The 24231-nt window shown below is 34.8% G+C and overlaps 1 long non-coding RNA gene across 1 annotated transcript in view; it reads left to right on the top strand.

Annotated features, from left to right (window-relative positions):
* LOC120196738 overlaps positions 1-24231 on the top strand; it is a 29379-nt gene that overhangs the window by 1022 nt on the left and 4126 nt on the right. The gene's annotated exons all lie outside the window — the stretch shown is intronic.

Raw genomic sequence — 24231 nt, 5'->3', positions numbered from 1 at the left:
CCGCTGCATCAGAGGGTCAGCTGTCGTGATGGTCTCTGCACGAGTGTAGAGAAGGGAAGAGTGTTTGGAGGGCATAATGAAGAAAAGAGGGGAGAAGTTATCTCATTTTGAGATTGTTGGGAAAACCACGCTAAGGTCCTTGAACCTTTAGCATGTTTTGTGTTTCAGTAACCAAATAGTGGGTTTATTACGTATAGGTCCCCTACTTTAGGAACCCCATAGTGTCCTGGTCACTAAATTAAGGTATAACTGTGTTTAGGTCCTCACATTTCTGGTGCATTTTGCATTTTAGTAATCTGTTGCAGGGGAAAATCATTTTTAGGTCCCCAAGATTAGTTGTGTTCTCATTTTTTAGTCACTAGACATGTCATTTTGGTATTTCTTTGATTTATGTATCTTATTTCTATTTTATTTTAGTTTAGTCACATTCTGATATGCCATTTATTCGAATATAGCTAATGAACTTTACTTTATTTTGTTGTAGTCACTAATGGAATTTATTTTCTTGTGATTTGGGCATGTAATTGTTATTTTATTTATTTTGGTCCTCGCTACTGACATGTATATGATTATATTCTTGCTCTTCAATATATGTTTCCTATTTTAATTAGTTTTAATTCCCAGTAAAATATGTTTATTTATTTATTTTATTTATTTTATTTTAATGCCTATATTTCAGAATAGATATTTATGTATGTATAGGATTATATACCTTTTTTTTACGATTCTTTTCTCTTGTTTACATTAAGGCTATGTAATTTATCTTTTGTTATTTAATCACTTTACAAGGCATGTTTTAAATCTATGAGAACTTTGGTTTGTCCTGATTGTAAATTAGTCTTTTTTATCCCTCATATTTTGTACGTTTTTATATACGTTATATTACTATAAAGTATTTGCTATAGTTTTAAGTAGATATATGTATGTAATAATATATTCTATTTACTACACGTATGTTCCCTTTTTGCATTGGTATTTATTTTATTTATTTTATAATTAAATATTTGTTGATTTATAAAATACTTATTTTTCTTCAATTATATTCTAAATTTTATTCGAATATTTTCAAGAACAACGATTTGTAGAATGAGCGTGGAAAGTATCACTTGATCGAAGTGGTACAATCTAATACGACATTCGAACAAATACCAACTTGAAATAAATCAATTTTATTCTACTAATTAATTAATTTATTTTACTGATACAATAAGTGTTATTTTTATTCACAATTTATTTCATTGTATGCGAATGCAAATTGTCAATTTTTATTTATATTCGATTCGTATATTTATTAATGAGGGAATATTATTTTATTGATAAAAAATAGTCGAGTTAGCTTTCTCGATGGAGGATTGCTAATGTCGATATTTCTTTTCAAGTTAAAGAATTTTTTGTAATTAATTAATTCGAAGCAAATTAAACAATGTTCAATAAACATATCATCTTTTAACTTTATATTTGATTTGTAATTTCCACCATTACGACAATGTGTAAGCGACACAGTACCAGTTTTTTAGGCATTCTGGGGGTGCTAATCCTTCCCCACACGTAACCGACTTATGAACTCGTTTTAATCGAATCTTTGATGATGCAGACCGATTTTGTCTTATAAAATGATTTTTCTTAAAGTTATTTTAAAAGACCTTTTTAGGTATTCGACCTACCTAACACAAAGGTCGATGACGACTCATTTTTCAATTTAATTCAAATTAAGTCCAAATCACCAATTTTTCCAAATAAAAGTCATTATCGTTTTTAAAATATATTTAATTGTTTTATCAAAAAAATGGTTATGATAGCTTGGCGACTCCATTGAGAATTTTTTAAGAGAGTCAGGTTGTAAGTCGCTTACACATTGTCGACTTCGTGGAAATTATTAATTCGAGTCTTTAGTTAACTTGTGATCCGTTTATTGAGGTTTTAAATTGCTTCATTTTTAATTATCATACTAACATTTTTTGCTTTCAAATATGTTTAAGTTTTTGTCGAGTTTTTTTCTCTTTTCCGTTTTTGAGTTAAAGGTAGGTACGATCCTCCCACACACATTACTGGCATTGGCATAACATGAGCTCTAGACACGTGCTTCGATCCAAATTAGTCTGGGTGAATACTTTACTCTCGTAAGAATTTATTCTTCATATGAGTTTTAGCAAATAACCCATGGGATACATACCATATACCTTCGTAGGGATTTATTCCTCGTATGGGTATAAGGCAGTGAATCCCCTCGAATTGAACTCGTTCCGTTCTAAACCTATAATGGGTTAGGATCGACGGTCTGGCAGCCCAATGGGACACCAACATCAAGGACAATTCGAGCACACTTTTCTTGTTAAAGTCGAAACCATGCATATAGTGAACCATAGAAAGGTCACCCTATGTATAGTTATACCGAACCTCTATCAGTCAGTAGGTACCCAAAATAAGTGTATATAAAGGAGGAGTGTTTCTGAACCTTTCCTTTTTGCTTTAAATTATGTTAAATAAAAGCATGTGAACTAGATATTATACGGTTAGGACCATTTTTTTGAAAATAGATCATTGTGGGTAGAAAGCATGTCCGGGTAGGATTGTTATCTATTGAAAGCATTTTCGGGTAGATATCATGACGGGGTAGGTGTTATATTCATCTCTGAATAAAATTTTTATCTGTATCAATTATTTTACATGTACTAACTCATTTTTCTTTTTTGTTTGTGTTACTAACTCATTTTTTTCCTCTCTTTTGTTTATGTCATTTTGTTATCATTTTTTTTCATTGCATTGCATCGTCATAATGCAAAAGTGTTGATCAGCAAGGGGATATTCATGAGAAAATTTTCACAAGAAGAGGTAAAAGTTTTCAATCAAACAATCGCATACACGGACATGCACCGAGGGCTAAAAGAAATCCAAAATACAAGAATGAGACTTGCTCGAAGATCGTGCAACATTCAAGACTAAAATAATGATCCACTGATTCGAGGAGTAATCCAACAGTGGAGTCTTATCTATAATCATGTCATCGCTAGTCATCAAGGATCGACTCACTGGCTTCAACACCGTCGAGGTATTAACGGAGTTAGTTTACAGAGCATTGAGGGGCATCAGTTCCACATACGAAGATACGAGATGAAGCAGTGAGCTCGAAGATCGTACAACATTCGAGACTGAAATGATGATCCATTGAGCCAAAAAGTAGGCTAGTAGTAGATTTTCATCTATAATCATTTTATCGCTAGTCATCAAGGAGCGACGCACCGACGGGGCATTAACGGAGTCAGGTTATAGAGCGCTTAAGGGGCATCAGTTCCAAGGAAGAAGATCCGAGACGAAAGAGTGATCTACTTCAGACTCAATACCGAAGCGTAAGTCATGTCTGTAAAGTGGACTGTCTTGTAATGTGAACTTTTTTATCTCTGGTGAAAATTGTTCTAAAATATTCATCGTTGGGATCAACATTTTTGCATTTGCATTTTCATCATTGCATTTTACACAACATTCATTTAAGCATTTTTACATGCATTAATCATATATTATGGGAAACTTTGAGGAAACACCTCTAATTGTGCAACTGTATTCACACAGTACTGATAATTGATGCAAAATTTGAGCAACTGAAGAAAGAGCTGGAAGAGAGTTTGCAAAAGATGCAAGTAGAATGGGAAGTTAAAATGGAGCAGGCGCAAAAGGCCACTATGGATCGTATCTTGCAAAATCAAAGCAACCTAATGTATCAAATGGTAGAAAAATTGGATGGGCTCAACCAAGAAAGAGGCAAAGAGAAGATTTCCTCGACTAGAGGAACCTCCGAATGTGTGATAGCCCGTGCTAATCCCTAAATAATTATTTCACCCCATAAGCTTCCAATCCGCCAAGTAGGCTTCTCAGCTACTAAAGCTCGTATAAATGTGATAAATCCTAAGGGTAATTTTAATAATCACAACATGCCAAATTCTGATAAGATGAGAGGAGCCAATAACGAGATCCCAGAGAATCTAAAATAGTGGTACAGAGAGACATTCCAGGGAATGAGAGGACAGAGCTATCACTACGAAATGGATGCAAGATAATTAGTACTAGTTCCTAACTTGGTGTTTCCGCCCAAATTCAAGATGCCCAACTTTGAAAAATATAGTGGAATCAATTACCTTAATGTCCATCTTATGATGTTTATTCGAAGAATAAATAGGTATAGAAACAATGATCAGATGTTGATCCACAGCTTCCAAGCCAGTTCAATTAGACCCGCTTCAAGGTGGTACAATCAACTGAGTCGTACTCAAATCTACTCTTGGAACGATTTGGCTAGTGCCTTTATGAGTCAATACAAGGAGATGATCGACATGGCCCCTTATCGAATAACGCTGCAGAATAGGGAGATAAGGAAAGTTGAGAGCTTTCGACAATATGCTCAATGATAGAGAGATGTCGCATCTCAAGTACATCTACCAATGACTGAAAGAGAGTTCATCACTCTATTCATTGATACGTTGAAGTCTCTATATATCAACTACATGATAGGAGCTGCCACCAAGAGTTTCTCTAACATCGTCATATGTGGAGAAATGATCGAAATAGCAATCAAGAATGGCCAGATAGGAGACACTAGCCATACCGACAATGAGGAAAGAGCTGAGATTAACATTGAGGGATCTTATCTAGCTAGTCTGGGGACCAACCCTCATAAGGTATTCTATGAAAAACTCACATCAGTACAATTCTAATGACATATGAGGAGTTGCTACCAACGCTAGTTGAGATGAATCTGGTGTCTCCAGTTCAATCCAAACCAAGAGAAGCCTCATATCCTGGAGACCATGATATTAACGCCATATTCAGCTATCACATTGGGAGCTCAGGGCACACCACCGAGAAGTATAGGGCATTGAAACGCAAGGTCCAAGATCTAATCGATTCAAGGGCATTGACTTTTAATAAATAACAGGGCATTCTGATCAGTAGTCGGTTGGGGCATCCATCAGGCGTTTTGTTGCATTCTCATGCATATCATCTTGTTTGAATTTGTTTTTCTTTTGTACCTCTTACGTTTAAATGTTTGTAAATCACTTGACTTTCAAACATTTTCAATAAAATGCTTCATTCTTAGGAAATGAACAATGATCAAATTTTAATTTTGAATTCTTTGAATACCATTTTAATTAAAAGCTTTTTAATAATTGAGGTTGTAAATCTTTATCAAATGACAAGATTGAACCCTGTAAAACAAGGACCCTTGATCTTACTCCATAGATATACCAGACTATATACCTTTCTCTTGCAGGGACCTAGCTAAATTTCTCTTCTCATGAAGAGTCCATCGAACGAACGTTTTGGCATTCAGGTATGTGTTAGGAGAAGACAAAATGGAGCAACTAGCACATAAGATTGTAAAACTAATTGGTTTCTACTTCTGTTGATGACGTTCAATGATGATCATAATCTTCTCAGATGGAATGGTCAAGTAGATGAATCTAGTTTAGGCCAGTTGCTTGGAAATTGAACTCTAACGATGAAATTTTTCTGACCTTCAACAAACACCGAGATTATAATAGGTTTTCCTCAGCAAGCTTAAGAAATTGAATTTGTATACCCAATATATATATATATGCATACATATGTATACAATAAAGATGAGCTCGTCCGCTAAAGCAATTGGTTATATAGCAAACTCGAAAGCCTTGGCTTTATGAATATATTACATTCAAACCATGACATTGATAGGGTACTTGGCAATCCGATGTTTGCTCCACTATGGTTGTCAAGTCGAAGACTTTGTGACGACATGAATCCTTCAGCTATCTTGACAAATGCAATTATAAAAATCTATATGCACAATAAAACTAAATTCGGCTAGCCAAACATTGGCAAATTAAAATCAAATTTACTAAATAAGGAGTTTCAGTGAATATGAACTAAGGGAGCTGAGGAACACATGTTATAGTCAAACTCACACGAGCACTCAGAAATCTCATTTTTAGACCAATATTTTTTTGCACTACCTTAACTTGAGGAGTCTACAAAGCTTGAACAAATGAAAGATTTCAGAGAACTAAAACAGAAGTGTTATGAAAAGTGTATCTATTGACTGTGCTAGTTGTGTCATTTTGTTCGCCTCTGATCAAAATGCTAAACCACTAAAAAAGACATACCATGATCTTCACGATGACCAAATCTATGAAACAAACCTTAGAATTTAGGTAGCTAACCTCGAAACCAACCTTTCGATCTTGATATTTGTCAAAGATTTTCAGCTATCAAAGATTAAAAGAGTAGTTGATTTTTGATATTCAATGAATTCATATTTTGTGATTTGCTCCAACTGTGAGGTAGAAGAAGGGGCATTATTTTAGTTCATTTGACAATGAAAATTCACATATTTTTTCTTTGTCAAGTGGTTTTCAAAAGAAGAAAAATATTTTCAAACAAGATAATCTCTCTGGAGGCATATCTTGGAATTCAACAAATATCTCTATGAAGCTCAAGATCGAAGCTGGGGCAAGAGAAGAAAAATTTTATGGGCAAAATTTGATGGGGCAAGGAAAACAAATTGTCTCAGGTCGAGGTTTGCAAGAGTACACCCTAGTGGAAATGCAGACAAACTAAATCAATGATAAAGTGAAGACTGCTCTAGCAACCATTCTCATTCCAGATCGAGAAAAACATACATACATACAGATATACACATACATATATGATACATAAAATTTGCATCAAACATTTATCATCATGTGTATTAAAGACATTTTCTCCTCACTTGAGGACAAATTCAAAAAAATCAAATAAATTTCATTTTTTGACATCCATCATAACATCCAAAATAGTCAGCTAAAAATGCATCATTTTGATATCTCAGGAAATCAAAGCTCGAAAATGACCAGATATCTCTAACTTGAAGAAGCAATGATTTGACTTCCTGAAGTCGACAATCAAGACATTTCCTCAACATGCAAGAACAAGCAGACTATCAATATCCTTTGATGTTGTTTTTCTCGAAACAAAATGTCGTCTCGTTAGAGACAGTTTCTTTTGAAAAACAAATTTTGTCTAGCTTGAGACAATTTCTTTCAAAACAAATTTCGTCTCACTTGAGACATTTTTCCTTTGAGATACAAATTTCGAATTTGTTTCACATTAAACAAAGTTTATCTCACTTGATATCGTTTTCTCAAAAACACATTTGTCTCGCTTGAGACAATTTCTCTCAAAACAAATTTCGTTTCGCTTGAGACATTTTTTTATAAGATACAAATTTAAATTTATTGTACTTGAAACAAAATTAATCTCACTTGAGATTTTCAAAATCGATTCATCTCATGTGAGACAGTTTCCTCTTTAAACACAAATCCTGAAATTGTTTCCCTTGAAACAAAAATAAACACCTTTGAAGATTGTTTCCCTAGAAACAAAATCGACCATCTTTGAATCTTTTTCTCTTAAAACGAATTTTATCTCTCTTGAGATAGTTTCTCTTGAAACAAATCTTTGAGTCTGTTCCTTTTGAAAAAAATCTTTGAGTATGTTTCTCTTAACAAAATCATCTGTGAGTCTATTTCTTTAAAAAAAATTGTCTCTCTTGAGACAATTTCTAATGAAAAACCAACCTTGAAGATTGTTTCCTGTGAAACAAATTTCTTCTTACTTAAGACGTAACCCATCTTTGAGTATGTTTCTTTGGAAACAAAAATTTGTCTCTCTTGAGACAATTTCTTTTGAGAAAAATCTTTGAGTTTGTTTCTTTGGAAACAAAATTTACCATCTTTGAGTATGTTTCCCTTGAAACAAAACAAACATCTTTGAGATTGTTTCCCTTGAAACAAATTTTGTCTCAATTGAGATAGTTTCCCATGAAACACCGATATTTGAGAACATTTCCCTTAAAAACAAATTTTGTCTCACTTGAGACAGTTTCCTTTAAACGTCATTTTTGAGTCGTTTCTCTTGAAACGAATTTTGTCTCTTTCGAGACAGTTGCTTTTGAAACACATTATCTTTGAGTTTATTTTTCTTGAAACAAATTTGAGTCTGTTTCTTTTGAAACAAATCTTTGAGTCGGTTTCTCTTGAAACCATTATCCCTAAAGATGGCATGTCATCCTCATCACGTAGGAACCATGTCATCCCTTGACCAGCCATCCTCATCACGTAGGAGTCGTGTCAACCATAGATAACCAGCCATCCTCATCACATAGTGTAGACATCATTTTTTTCATTTAAATTTATTATTATTATTAAATTTATTATTATTATTATTATTAAATATTATTATTAGTATATTATTATTAAATAATTATTACAAGCCCAAATACATCAGAAGCCCATAACCCTAAACCCATTTACAAAGCCCAAACAATAACCCTAAACCCAACTAAGGTTTCTCAGCTCATGCCCCAGCCGCCAAAGCTCTCCAACTTGAAACCCTAGGGTATCATAACCCTAGGGACCACACGGCCGCCGCCGTTGCTTCCAGACGTTCCAGCTGCCAGCGCTACAGCCACGAAGCCGCCGCCTCGCCAGAAGCCTCCAGAAGGCCAGCTGCTCCCCAAATGTCACGGCTATGGGGTGAGTCACCACATAGCTCGGTGACTCACCGAACTTCCCCCTCTAGACCGGTCCGAGCATGGCTCGGTGGTGGCTATAAAAGCCACCGGATCCTGCAAAACAAAAAAAACAGAAAAATAAAAGAGACAGAGAAAGAGATATGAACAACCAGAGCAAGAACTACAGACACAAGAGTAAATCAACACCCAACAGCAACCAAATAAAGAAGAAAAAGAGGAAAGAAGACTTACCAAGGGAACTGTCGTCATCAGAGCCTCCCTACGTCTTTGAAACCGAAAGGTTGAAGGTAAAGAACCTTAGATCTACATATTTTGGTAATGATCTAGGTTAAAATACCCTCAGATTTGGCTTTAGGGAAAGCAGGGCTTCGATTTAAGGTATATATGTAATTTTCCGGCCACCATTAACGGTGGCCGGTGGTGGAGACCGACACCGGAGTACGGTGTCCGGCGACTGCCGGAATTCTCTCAGTTAGAGAGAGGCGAGAGAGTTTTATAAACTCTCTCAGTTAGAGAGAGACGAAGAATAGAGGAAATGAGGGATGCTGGCCCTACGGGCCAGCCATTTGGTCTTATATACCCCTCCCAAACGACGCCGTTTTGGGCAGGGGTATATCTATAATTTCGCGCACGGGTCAAACCTCTCGCGTAGTCATCCTAGATTTGTAAATTTCTATTTTTGTCACTAAAATCAATTCTTATATGTTTTAATTTAGTCTCGTAATTTTATTTTATTTCATTTTAGTCCTAGCCTGTATGTTTAAATATTTAGGATAAATAATAAATTTAGTCCCTTAATTTTAATAATTAATATTTTAATTCCGAGTAAATATTTTTAATTTATTCTAATATGATATTTGAATTTTATATAGTTTTATTTTAGTCATTAAATTAATAAAATAAAAAAATAGTATGTTTAATCCCTATAATTTTGATTAATTATGAATTAGGTTTTTAATCTTAATTTTACTATATTTTAGTCACTAATTTTAAATGTTTTCATTTATTTTACTGCTTTTAAATATATCGTTCTAATTGTATTTTTATTTGTTTATATATTTAAATACTTTTATTATTATTATATAGTTATAAATATATATAATAAATAATTATTTATATATATTTTTAAAAAAATTATTTTAATATTTATTTTTCAATATCGAAGAAAAGGGCAGTCTTAATACAACTGGATGTCCTATTCTGGTATTTTAAAATTAAATATTATAAAAAATATTATTTAATTAAATATCAAAGAAAAGAACTGTCTTAAGGCACCTAGAAGTCCTTTTCCAATATTTTTAAATAAATAAATATTTTTATAATTTTGAAATAATAAGATTATAAATTAAATATATTTTGAAATTTTTAATAGATACAATTTATAATTAAAAAGTACCAATTTTGGGCGTTGTAGGGGTGCTAATCCTTCCCTAAACGTAACCGACCACGAATCCCTTTTTATTATTAAAAAGAACGAATTTTTGGTTATAATGCAAATCAGTTCATTTTTAATTGATGTTTTCTTAAAACTCTTTTAAAAATAATTTTTAGGTATTCGACCTACCTGACCCAAAAGGCCGATGGCGACTCCCAAATTATTTTCAAAACCATTTACTCACATCAATTTTCCCGCCAAGTATAATATTTAAGTTTGTCTCTATTAATTATAAATTAAAAATTCATATATTTAATTTTTAATTCTTTATTTTCAAAATTTTTATATATACTTATTATTTTCATAGTATTATATATTTTCTTATTAATATTTCATTTTATTTGCAAATATTTATTTCATTATTTTTTCTGTTAGAGGTTTGAACATTCTCCTCACACACAACACTTGCATTGCATAACATAAAGCTCTATAATTGAGTTTGTCCCTTTTAAGTGGGAGTGAAAGCAACGTCTTCGTGAGAATTTATTCTCCGTGTCAGACCTAGCAAGTAACTTTCGGGGTTCATATGCTCTATGTCTTCGTGAGAATTTATTCTTCGTGTCAGGTATAGAGAAATGTATCCCCTCGAATTGAACTCGATCCGCTTAAGTCTGTGATGGACTAGGATTGAGGGTTTGACAGCCCAAGGGGACATCAACAATGACAGTTCGAGTACCTTTACTCCTAGAACTGAAAACCTGCATATAATAAACCCTAGAAACTCTCCCGATCTGAAACCATGCCGAAATTTTGTTAGTAGGTATACACAAAGGAGAAATAAACTCTAGCTTTTAATCTATTTCTTTTTCCTGAATAAATGCATGCGAACTAAAAATCATGCGGTTAGGTTAAATTTTCCAAACAAAGCATGGAACTAGAAAGCATGAGGTTAAGATTTATACCTTGATAGATAGATTTTTTAGTTGGTACTAACTATTTTATTTTTTCTCATTTCTTTTGTTTGCATTGCATGATCATAGCATAACCAAAAGTTTTTTACTTGAAAGACTGCTCATCATATTGGAAAGAAATTGTAAATGGACAAAAAGTTTTATGATCAAACAAAATATGATGCGGCCAAAGAAAGACATCCTGAGGAAACTCTGAGGATAGAAGCAAGCTATGCACCCAAAGATCGTATGACCATTGAAGAGCAAAAGGAGATACGAGAAATAAGAGAGCAGATGACCAAAATGATGGATAGAATATCTGTTTTGGCCAAAGGAAAAGAGATTCCAGCACAGAAAGAGAGAGAGCTCAATGAACTTAACTCTGCAGTTTCAGATACGCAAGGGACTTCGATTCTTAACCAATTTTGAGAATTTACAGACAGTCATCATTCGTATTCACAAATCGTCTGGAGATACCAATGAAATGATGACAACTGTAAAAGCTCCCAGAGATGAGAAGAAATCATTCAATTTGAAATCGTTAAAGTTTGGTCTGCTCCCGATGTCTAAAACTCAGGTTCAATCCAAGACAAAAGGTGGCTCTCATCTTGATACTATCCCCATATCATATAAAGAGTTGTATAAGAAGCTACTTGAAGCACGAGAAGTGGATCCATATTATATAAAACCATTCCAACCTCCGTATCCAAATTGGTATGACATCAACGTTCATTGTGAATATCATGCCGGAGCTCAAGGATATACCATCGAGAATTGTTTTGCCTTCAAACGCCGAGTCCAAAGTCTTTTGGATCATGGAACCTTACAATTTATGGTAAATGATCGACCTAGTTTGGTAACCGAGGGTCCTAATAGATTAATACCAAAAGTTTTCAAAGGTAAGAATATCAGTAGGGGCGCCCAGAGAGAAGAAGATTTGCTGAGGTTTGAAGCTCAAATACGTCATTTGAAGATTGAAAACGATAAATTGAGCACCAAAATGGAAACCATACATGAAGACTTCCAGAAGGTCAATCAAGCCTTTCAAAATGCTGGTATAGGAAACACCCCAGAAGAATGGATAGCATGGGTCACCAAACTGAAAAAGAGTTGCAACATACATGAAGATCTTGTCCAAAAACTTTTTTGAACACAAATGTTCTCTCACAAAGGAAAATAATCAACTCCAAAAATTGACATAGGAGATGAAAGAACACCATAATGTCATGGAAGAAGCTGCAGTCCATACAAGCAATATGGCCCATAAGCTGATAAACTAACTTGGTTTTATAGAAGAAAATGGGAAAGTTATTCCCTATATGTAAAGTTTTGTTAGGACTGAAAGTTGTCCCCTACATGTAAAAGTTTTGTTTGATGTACTGAAGCTTTTGTGTTCAATGAAATCTGTTCTAAGATGATCACTCTTAAGTAACACCTTTTCATACATGCATTTACATTTTGTATCTGTGCATTTTCATTTTGTATTTTACTTTTTATATCTTGAATTGCACATTTTGCATTCTTATTTTTCCATTTATGCATTTTCACATTTTTATTTAAGTAATGTCATGTATTTTAATTAAAAACATGTTAATAATTAATGAAAGGTTTTGTAACAGTAAAACCAAGGTCATTCATTCATATTACTTTACTGTCATCATGAAAATAATGGAGCAATCTTATAAGGGACTACAAGACCAGTGGCCAGAACAATTGACAGGGTTACCTCCGGATATAAGGAAAGAAACATCAGATTCAGTACCAGATGGATCAAATCAAATTATTCAGTATGTGACATCTGATAAAGAAGAGATAATTGATAAAGAGCAACCATGCTGTCAGATTGAAGAGTCGAAAATGGTAAAACCCTCTGGCGCATCCCAATTGAACCCAAAGAATAGCCTTGTTCATTATTCGCAATATGAGGAAAGATTCAAGAAGATGGATGAAGCAATCAAAAATATGAAATGTGTTGATACTTCCCACAAAGAATTAGAAGCAAGAGAGCTTAGCTTGGTTCCAAATTTGATTATTCCCCATGAATTCAAAATGCCTGATTTTGAGAAATATGATGGCACAAGTTGTCCCCTAATCCACCTGAGAATGTTTTGCAGAAAAATGGGAGGATATTTAAATTCCGATGACCTGTTAATTCACTCTTTCTATGATAGCCTTGTTAACCCAGCAGTAGTCTGGTACAATCAGTTGACCCAAGAACAGATCAAGAGATGGGTAGATTTAGCTGATGCATTTTTAGGACAATATTGGTACGTTAAAGGCTTAGCTCCAACACGTATGGATCTTCGAAAGAAGAAAACCAATGAAAGATTTCAAGAATATGCCTTAAGATGGAGAGGAGTGGCAGCACAAGTTCAACCTCCCATGTTAGAAGAAGAAATATCACGTATGTTTCGTGATTCCCTTCCATTGCCTTTCTTCGAATTGATGCAGGCAAATCCGACAAAGGAATTCGAGAATCTTGTGACAAGTGGAGATTTAATTGAGAATGTAATCAATGAAGAAAACTCAAAAGTCACATCCAAGAGCCCAACGGATCAAAAAGAGAAAGCTGATGATGTGAATGTAAGTCGCATCCAGAATCCCCGCAACTGCAAAAGAAAAAGAGCAAGTAACTGTTTGGATCGACCAAAGAAAGTCAGGCGATCAAAGAAAAACTTTAGAAGTGTTCCAAACTTCTATTTCAGACTTATACCCTCATTTGGTTAAAGGTCAGTACATCACACCAAGACCAATGAAAATGTCACCAAACCCTTCTGCTCATAGCTATGATCAAAGTAGTGTTTGTGATTTTCACTTGAGAGTATTTGGACATTCCACGGGCAATTGTAGGCAACTGTTAAAAGAAATAGAGATGCTTGTTGACAAAAGAATATTGACACAAAAAATGATCAAGAAATGGGGGGCAAATGAAGACAATGACTCTGATCTTATTACACAACCGACATTAAAGGAGTGATGATGCATAAACAAGTGGAAGTGTTATCTACCACTATAATACCTTTCTATTTTCAGCATCTTGTTTGAACTTGTTTTTTGTTCCTTTATCCGCTTTTTGTGCAATAAATAAATGTGTGTTGCTTTTATGGTTATGAGCAAAGAATCAAGTTTTAATCTTGAGATTATTGAGTATCAAGTAGATTAAATATTCTTTTAAATTTGCAAGAGTTATAGATCTATTGGCAAGTGATAAAATTATATCTTCCATATCCCATCCAACACCAATTACTCAAGCCTTACCAAAACCAAATCCTGACACTACATTTATCTTAGACTCTGAAGTAATGTCTCTACCTGTTTTTACACCTACTCCAGATGTTTACCTTTTCAGGTATAGTTGATTGATGATACTACATTCCACCATATACGACTTCAAAAGTCACACATTGGTCCTTCCAAACACAAAACCATCATAAACCAAAAGACCTCAAAAAAACCAAACTTTCAATTATCCGTGAATCTTACTACAAGAAGAGACGAGATGAGGCATCATGGACCAACTCATTGATAATAATTTCGAGTGATTAGGGCATACTCAAAGAAGAAGGGGAAAGTGATTGATTGAAATAAATATATCATGCATTAATTACATTTTTTTCATGTAAATAAAGTTAATCTTGAATATTCATCCCCCTATGGATACCTCTTTTTACAAAGGTTTCTGTGTTTGAGATGATGAACGGCATTGTTTCATTTATCCTTTAATATATATATATATATATCCTTTGTTGTCCCCATTTGAGCCTGAATAATATTTCTTCTAATTCAACCCTAACCAAGGATCACCCTCTACGTTGGGGGGCAAGGTAAAGGATATTGGCTCACAAGAATAAAGATTGTCAATACAGTTTTATTACGAAGACAAGTTTCCATGAAGTCATGAAAGTTTTGAACTACAAAGTATGTCAAATACAGAGTGCTTGAAGATCAATCAAATCAAGAATAATGGAAAACCTCCAAAATGCAAAAGGAAAAGGAGGTGCTCAAAGCAATTGAAGTATTATACTCATCCAACAAAGAAAGAAAAAAGAAAAGAAGAAAAAGGAAAATTGAATCAAGATGGGTGACTTATTGAGCCTCAAGTTACAAGGTTGATCAAGTACAAACAAGAAAAGCAAGAAATGCTGAAGATATGAGAAAATGGAAATGAATCCAAAATTTGGCAGTTTAGAGGGATCCAAATGATGGAAAAATCCCCAACAAAGCAGATCCAAGTTAAGCAAGGCAAGATTGATGGCATCAAAATGAATTGATCCTTGGTTTGATTACCCTTAAACATTTATTTGGGCCTTTTTATCCCTTTCTTTCATAACTATAAGCCATGGCCTATGTTACGTACCTGAAAAGTCCATTCTAATCATACATGGATTTCTAAGTAAAAGAGGATATCTTTAGAATTCATTCCGCCTCCCAAGATTGATTTTTATTTGTAAAAGTTGGTTTTTAAAATTTTTAATACATGATATGAAAAATGATAAAAGGGGGGTTCAAGATGTAAATTTTTAAATAACATCTTAGAACCAAAGGAAGATTTGAGTTGAAAACCTGAAAAGGTGGCTCAAAATATTGAATGGTGCAACAACGACATAAGAGACAATTTTAAGCTCTTAAAAGAAGCACCGCACATCCCAAAGACGTTCCTGAGATTTTGGAAATGAGAAGCATCTTTACAAGATGAGCATAACAACCTTTTCTTCAAGTTAGTGGAAGCCCGAAGCGACATACTGAACCAACTTGAAAAAAACCTACTTTACCAGAATCCACCCACACCTTAAAACAGTCAATAGTTTTGACACTTGCTATATGACTATGATTTTTGAATGATTTAAAAGTGTAATTGATTTATTTGATATTCACTAAACTCATTGTTTATGATTTGATTATATTATGAACCTGAAAGGGGTAATACTTTACAAAATTCTTTTATTCTTCAATAAAGAAAGGAGAAAAAAAACATTTTCAAACAGGACAGTCTCAAATGGAGAAGGTCCTTGAAGCAAATTGTTGCTTATTCTACCTCTGTTGAAGAAAAAGAATGAACGAGGCCAGAATAATGAAGCACTTCACATTTTTTAAAGCCAGTGGTCCAAAAAGCCAGAAAGTCTGGAGAATTGAACTTGTGATACTCTCCTATGACATTATTAGTAGCTCATCAAGAAAGATTATCATTTATCTCATGATGAGGGCGATAAGCATCACCAGACATATTATTTTCCCCAACCATCAATTCATGTTCTCTAGAAGATTACATCATAAAGCCATGAACAAGTCACTACCTGCACTCTGGTTATACCGTGATGCTGGCTCAAGTCTTGATACATTATTGCTACTTCTTCTATGCTGATCATTTTCTTTGTCAAGATGATATTCATTATGTCCTTCAGAAGATTGCTGAATTTGAATTTGAGGACTTATGGCACAAAATAAGGCATTGGAACAGAATCTACCCTTATAGGCCTTTTATATAGGGTAACATTGGTTACAGGATTCCAAAAGTTGAAGATGACAAATTTTACTGTCAACTAAACCATTCCATAATTCGAAAAGAGTGGGATATATTGAAGCAGCAGAAGAGACAGTTTGTTGTAGCAATCATTGCAAGTAAATGCACCAACAAAAATCTTCAAGCCCATCACAATGATGTTTATTTCTTCCAGTAAGGTTGTTACGCTGGATGCCACTTACAACAAGGTCGAATTCGACAAAACTACTCATCAATTGCTCCAACCGATCATCATTCAGTTCTTGCACATCTGTTTTCAAAAGTATGCCAAGACAGTAAAAGGCAACTTCTGCATCATTGATCCCAGAGAAAAGAGACAGGACATTGATACCACCATTGAACATGTCTCTATACAGATCCTTGTGTATGGTTTTTAGGGAAACCTAGAAGCATTTCCACCTCATCAGATTCAAGTGGAACAATTTTATTCTTTTCAACCCATACCAGATTCCATTTTCAGCACTCATCAAGAATATACTTCTGGACACTCGAAGGTGGCTCATTGTCATAAGCTTCAAGAGCCTTACAGATCCTTCTGTCAATTGGCACTTCCTGTACATGTTTATAAACAGTTCAACTTTGTTCTTGGATCCCATGAAGGCCATCATTTCTTTGTCAATGGAAAAGCATCAGCACATGGAGGAAGCAGAATAAGAGAAAATCTGTTCTCAATTGGCAGAATTATGAATATAGCCCTTTTCAGTGTAGTAGCATGAAAATGCTTCGAATCTACAAATTCTGGCTCTACATCGAATAAGTATTGTGATATTCCAGTCCAAACATTAACTGGAGCAAGTGCCATGTGCTCATAGTAGAAATAAGAAGACTCAATAGCATCTTCTGGAAGTATTCTTTGAGTTATCTAATCTGGTTTGGTATGAACCCCAAAAACCAATCATTGGATTTTAAAGATGAATTTGCTCATAGTAGAAATAAGAAGACTCAATAGCATCTTCTGGAAGTTTTCTTTGAGTTATCTGATCAGGTTTGGTATGAACCCCAAAACCAATCATTGGATTTAAAAGATGAATTTGCTCATAGTAGAAATAAGGAGACCCAATAGCATCTTCTGGAAGTGTTCTTTGAGTTATCTGATCTGGGTTGGTAGGAACCACAAAACCAATCATTGGAATTAAAAGATGAATTGCATGATCGTCTTCATTAAGAAGCTTCTTTTCAAGCTTCTTCTGTTTATTCCTTTCCCAAAAATCATAGCCCAAGTTTTGCCTTTTCTTGTAATTGGGGTCATTACATAATGAATTCCTATCTTCTACTGAAAGAAGTGTGTCAGCAGCCTTAGCCATTTGAGCAGCACATATAAAATCTGTCAACTCTGCAATTGATGAATCTGAACCACATCTCTCCATGGTTATTGAAGCTTCAGCCTCTGAGAATCCCATTTTTGTCAAGTATAACAGTTCACTCTCCTCATCAGAATCAGAATTCAGGATTTCCTCAATATCAGAAGAACTATCAATATCTGTGAAATCATCTTGAAAGATCATTTCATAATCAGATGAGTTGTTATCAGAATCAACATGTTGCATGGGTGTGGATTTTTGATGAGCCTATACCACTGTATATGTAGTCTTGCTATTGTATCAGATTACTGTTTGCATAAATTGATTTCTCTCCCACAGAAAAATATAATTCAGAGATGGTCTTCACTGAAAGATGATAAGCCACTGTGTCAGCCTGGAACGGATTACCAAGCTATTTTTACTACTCTGTCTGATTCAATCCCTCTATATACAGAAAATGGTCACTTCATTCAAAAGAGGCACATATCTCAGACGTTTTTGTCAAAATGATTGATTGTTTCTTAAGTCTGTGACAACGTGAAGAGGATTCCTCCAGTTACTTGACAACACTATTGTTTAGTGACACCATAATGAGAGCATTCAAGATAAACAGATTTGGGGCACGAATAAAGCCACAAGTACCTACAACAATGCATTGTCAAAATTGGACCTCATAGGGATCATGAGATTCAAGGCAAACAGACATTGAAAATAAACCAGAATTAAAAATGTTGGGGGAATTTTGAAGGTCCAAATCAGACAGATCCATGTGGGACCTTTAGAGCCAATTTCAACCAGTATGAATATTGGGGGGCATTTTGAAGGCTCACAACAATATGAATATTTGGGCATTTTGAAGGTTCATCTCAACAAGAAGTAATGACTAAACATACTTTTAACATCTGTATCAGACAATGTTGGGGCATTTTAAAGGTTCCTTCAGACAGATCCATATGGGGCATTTTGAAGGCTCAGATTAACAAGAAGCAAATGTCGAGGCATGCTGAAAGCCCATTTCAATCAAAATTAGGACTGTTGATGCATTTTTTGAACGATCGTATCAGCAAATATTGGGGCATACTGAAGGCCCACATCATCATTGACTTGAACAAATATTTCCAATGAGACAGAAAGATATGAAAAATGAAAATGATAAAACAGTGGCAGTCGAGCTGACTATACATAATTGCTTCATCAGGCAGTTGCATTAGAATATTGTTGTTGAACAAATATATACTCATCAAGTATGGTTTCAAATACAATCTTCTTAAACCATATATCACAAGACAGTGTGTTAAACTACATCATGAACAAAGATGGTCCCTTTGTAGACCATTCAATCCAAGGATCAGTTCCTCGAGACCTCGAAATCTGAATTTGGCCTTTTGAGTGTCGGTGATAATTGAAAATATTTCTTTGACATTCCTGTCAGTTAGTTTCAACCATACTGTTGAGGTTACGAAGCTATTTTTCACATCAGTTTTGTTTAATTGATGACATTGAAGAGAGAAGCTCATGTATATTTCTCTTTCCCGATTGTTACTGGGGTTATCATTGCCAGCTAGAATAAACCGAGTTTTCATCTATTTGGTTTATCATGTGCGTTTCATCCCCAGCATCAAGAATTCTACGAATATCGTTCTGTACATGGATCCTATAACTGAAGTGTTTCTATTTTCTACCATGCTCATTACGGAATAAAATGTGATCTGTATCACACTTTGCCTTTGCCCGAAATGATATCAAGATCAGTTGGTGTCTCTTATTCAATTCATCACTAGCATATCTTGTGGATTTGACTAACTTTTTGGTCATACCAACATCACACTTGAATCCCCATGGAGTTTTGTTCTCAAAATGGTCTAAGGACATCATACAAAAGCTTTGAACACTAGACAATGAGTTTCAATGATTGAGAAACCTTGGCAGAAGCCACAGGAAACGATGAAGTGTTTTCAAATGTTTTACATCTGAGCTGAAACCACATGAGATGAAGAATGTATTGTCAAATGTTTTACGAACCAGTAATTATGATGCTGAACCAATACTGCATATCATATGGTTTTCCTTTATTAATACAAGAAGAAGTTTGTCTTCTTCAATTTCAAGATCAGAAATGAGATATAATGAAGATTTCTTTCCACAGAAAAAGAGCTGAAATTTTAACAACAAGAAACTATTGGAAACTAATGGGGTCAACTAAGGTTGAACGACAGGTTGATTGTTAAGCATCTCGACATGATATGGTCCAAGTTGCCTTATTCGAGATCTGATTATATGTGGAAACATGAAAGGAATTGGAATAAATCTTCCTTGTGATGTGTTTCAAAAGTCAAATTAGAACAAACTCTACTCTCCTAATTAATCCCTGCTGAGTCAGATGATAGATTCTCTTTTCAAAGATGAAAGCTTTATGGGATTTCTACACAAGTCTAAGCAAAGAAGGTTGGTTTTATCCAAGACAAGATGGGGCATCAAAGTCATAGCTCTGACTATAGCAAGAGTTCCACAAATGAAACATTTCTTCTGAGACTTTCATGAAGCAAAGAAGACAGCAAAGATACAAGTTGATCAGATGATTCTACAGAAATGCAAGCTTGATAGCATAAGTTTCTACACTGATATCTAGAGGTAACCCTGGCAATAAATGATGAAGTGAAGGAAGACCAAGTTCACCACTTTGAAGTCAAATGAAGATTGCATCAATATTCATGCATTCATAAGAACATCATTTGCACAATAGACAATGCATTACATAGATACATCTGAGTGCATTCAAACATGAAGTTTTATAGATCTTCGGAAGAACAAGAAGATTCATGGTAAGAAATACCTTACAAGAAGAAGGTATTCAAAACTGTAAATACATGAATCACGCAAACATCTGAAGAATAGATGGACGTAATCCACAAAAATGAGCATTATCTTGAGATTGGGGCATGTTACCCAATCAACATGTTATTTCAAAAAAAAACATAATGAAAAAACGATTTTCATAGTTTCTCATTCTTTTCTAAAATGAAATGAAAATAAGAAACGTTTTCTTAGTTTTTTACTTAGTAACTATTTCCAACAACCTTATCTTGAGATTGGGCATGTTACCCATCAATGTTATTTTGAAAAATAATGAGAAAACGATTTCCATAGTTTCTCATTCATCTTTTCTAAAAATGAATTGTTGAAAAGTAAAAACGATTTCCTTAGTTTTTACTTAATAACTATTTCCCACATCTGTAAGTCCTTCAGTGCATGATGTTTCCAAAAAAGCCTTCGGAGCTTTTTGATGTTTTCAAAACCTTCGGGTCATCTGTAAGCCCTTCAGTGCATGATGTTTCCAAAAGCCTTCGGGAGCTTTTTGATGTTTTCAAACCTTAGGGTCATCTGTAAGTCCTTCAGTGCATGATGTTCCAAAAAGCCTTCGGGAGCTTTTTGATGTTTTCAAACCTTGGGTCATCTGTAAGCCCTTCAGTGCAGGTGTTTCCAAAAAGCCTTCGGGAGCTTTTTGATGTTTTCAAAACCTTGGGTCATCTGTAAGCCCTTCAGTGCATGATGTTTCCAAAAGCCTTCGGAGCTTTTTGATGTTTTCAAAAACCTTAGGGTCATCTGTAAGCCCTTCAGTGCATGATGTTTCCAAAAAGCCTTCGGGAGCTTTTTGATGTTTTCAAACCTTCGGGTCATCTGTAAGCCCTTCAGTGCATGATGTTTCCAAAAGCCTTCGGGAGCTTTTTGATGTTTTCAAAGCCTTCGGGTCATCGTAAGCCCTTCAGTGCATGATGTTTCCAAAAAGCCTCGGGAGCTTTTGATGTTTTCAAAGCCTCGGGTCATCTGTAAGCCCTTCAGTGCATGATGTTTCCAAAAAGCCTTCGGGAGCTTTTTGATGTTTTCAAAGCCTTCGGGTCATCTGTAAGCCCTTCAGTGCATGATGTTCCAAAAAGCCTTCGGGAGTTTTTGATGTTTTCAAAGCCTTCGGGTCATCTGTAAGTCCTACAGTGCATGATGTTTCCAAAAGCCTTCGGAGCTTTTTGATGTTTTCAAAAAACCTTCGGGTCATCTGTAAGCCCTTCAGTGCATGATGTTTTCAAACATTTCCATCCTACTCAAAAGAAGCCAAATGAAAAAAATATTGTCTTTTTCGTCTTTACTCTATTCTTGTTACACAAGGATGAGCAAAGAGGGGCATGTAGACATCATTTTTTCATTTAAATTTATTATTATTAAATTATTATTATTATTATTATTAAATATTATTAGTATATTATTATTAAATATTATTACAAGCCCAAATACATCAGAAGCCCATAACCCTAACCCATTTACAAAGCCCAAACAATAACCCTAAACCCAACTAGGGTTTCTTATCTCATGCCCCAGCCGCCAATGATCTCCACCATTGGATCTGGCAAGATCCAACGATCCAAAGCTCTCCAACTTGAAACCCTAGGGTATCATAACCCTAGGGACCACACGGCCGCCGCCGTTGCTTCCAGACGTTCCAGCTGCCAGCGCTACAGCCACGAAGCCGTCGCCTCGCCAGAAGCCTCCAGAAGGCCAACTGCTCCCCAGATGTCACGGCTATGGGGTGAGTCACCACATAGCTCGGTGACTCACCGAACTTCCCCTCTAGACCGGTCCGAGCATGGCTCGGTGGTGGCTATAAAAGCCCCGGATCCTGCAAAACAAAAAAAAAAAAAAAAAAAAAAGACAGAGAAAGAGATACGAACAACCAGAGCAAGAACTACAGACACAAGAGTAAATCAACACCCAACAGCAACCAAATAAAGAAGGAAAAGAGGAAAGAAGACTTACCAAGGGAACTGTCGTCATCAGAGCCTCTCTACGTCTTTGAAACCGAAAGGTCGAAGGTAAAGAACCTTAGATCTACATATTTTGGTAATGATCTAGGTTAAAATACCCTCAGATTTGGCTTTAGGGAAAGCAGGGCTTCGATTTAAGGTATATATGTAATTTTTCGGCCACCATTAACGGTGGCCAGCGGTGGAGACCGACACCGGAGTACGGTGTCCGCGACTGCCGGAATTCTCTCAGTTAGAGAGAGAGAGTTTTATAAACTCTCTCAGTTAGAGAGACGAAGAAGAAGGAAATGAGGGATGCTGGCCCTACGGGCCAGCCATTTGGTCTTATACCCCTCCCAAACGACGCCGTTTTGGGTAGGGGTATATCTGTAATTTCGCGCACGGGTCAAACCTCTCGCGTAGTCATCCTAGATTTGTAAATTTCTATTTTTGTCACTGAAATCAATTCTTATACGTTTTAATTTAGTCTCGTAATTTTATTTTATTTTAGTCCTAGCCTGTATGTTTAAATATTTAGGATAATAATATTTAGTCCCTTAATTTTAATAATTAATATTTTAATTCTGAGTAAATATTTTAATTTATTCTAATATGATATTTGAATTTATATAGTTTATTTTAGTCATTAAATAATAAAATAAAAAATTATGTTTAATCCCTATAATTTGATTAATTATGAATTAGGTTTTTAATCTTAATTTTACTATATTTTAGTCACTAATTTTAAATTTTCATTATTTTACTGCTTTTAAATATATCGCTCTAATTGTATTTTATTGTTTATATATTTAATACTTATTATTATTATATAGTTTAAATATATATAATAAATAATATATATATATTTTTAATAAATTATTTAATATTTATTTTTCAATATCGAAGAAAGGGCAGTCTTAATACAACTGGATGTCCTATTCTGGTATTTTAAAATTAAATTTAAAAAATATTATTTAATTAAATATCAAAGAAAAGAACTGTCTTAAGGCACCTAGAAGTCCTTTTCCAATATTTTTAAATAAATAATATTTTTATAATTTGAAATAATAAGATTATAAATAAATATATTTTGAAATTTTAATAGAGACATTTATAATTAAAAAGTACCAATTTTGGGCGTGTAGGGTGTAATCCTTCCCTAAACGTAACCGACTACGAATCCCTTTTTATTATTAAAAAAACGAATTGTGTTATAAATGCAGATCAGTTCATTTTTAATTGATGTTTTCTTAAAACTCTTTTAAAAAATAATTTTTAGGTATTCGACCTACCTGACCCAAAAGGCCGATGGCGACTCCCAAATTATTTTCAAAACCATTTACTCACATCAATTTTCCCGCCAAGTATAATATTTCGTGCCCGGACTAAAACCGGTGACGACACATAGGAATCGAGTTATCACTACTCCTAAAGATGGCCAGTCGTCCTCATCACGTAGAAACCGTGTCATCCCCGACCAGACCTCCTAACCACGTATGGCCGTATCATCCCCTGACAAGATCTCTCATCACGTAGGAGTCGTGTCAACCTAGATAATCAGCCGTCCTCATCGCGAGAAATCGAGTTATCACTCTTTCTAAAGAGGGCCACGAACTCTTCATCACGTATGAGCAGTGTCATCCCCTAACCAGATCTCATCATCACATAGGAGCCGAGTCACCCTTAAACGACCAGAACTCTTCATTGCGGATGAGTCGTGTCGCCCCCCAAATCAAATAAATCAAATTTTAA

The sequence above is a fragment of the Hibiscus syriacus genome, unplaced genomic scaffold (genome assembly GCF_006381635.1).
Source record: "Hibiscus syriacus cultivar Baekdansim isolate YM2019G1 unplaced genomic scaffold, ASM638163v2 tig00117034_pilon, whole genome shotgun sequence".
Taxonomy (NCBI): Eukaryota; Viridiplantae; Streptophyta; class Magnoliopsida; order Malvales; family Malvaceae; genus Hibiscus; species Hibiscus syriacus.
This window is presented reverse-complemented; position numbering and strand designations above follow the sequence as displayed.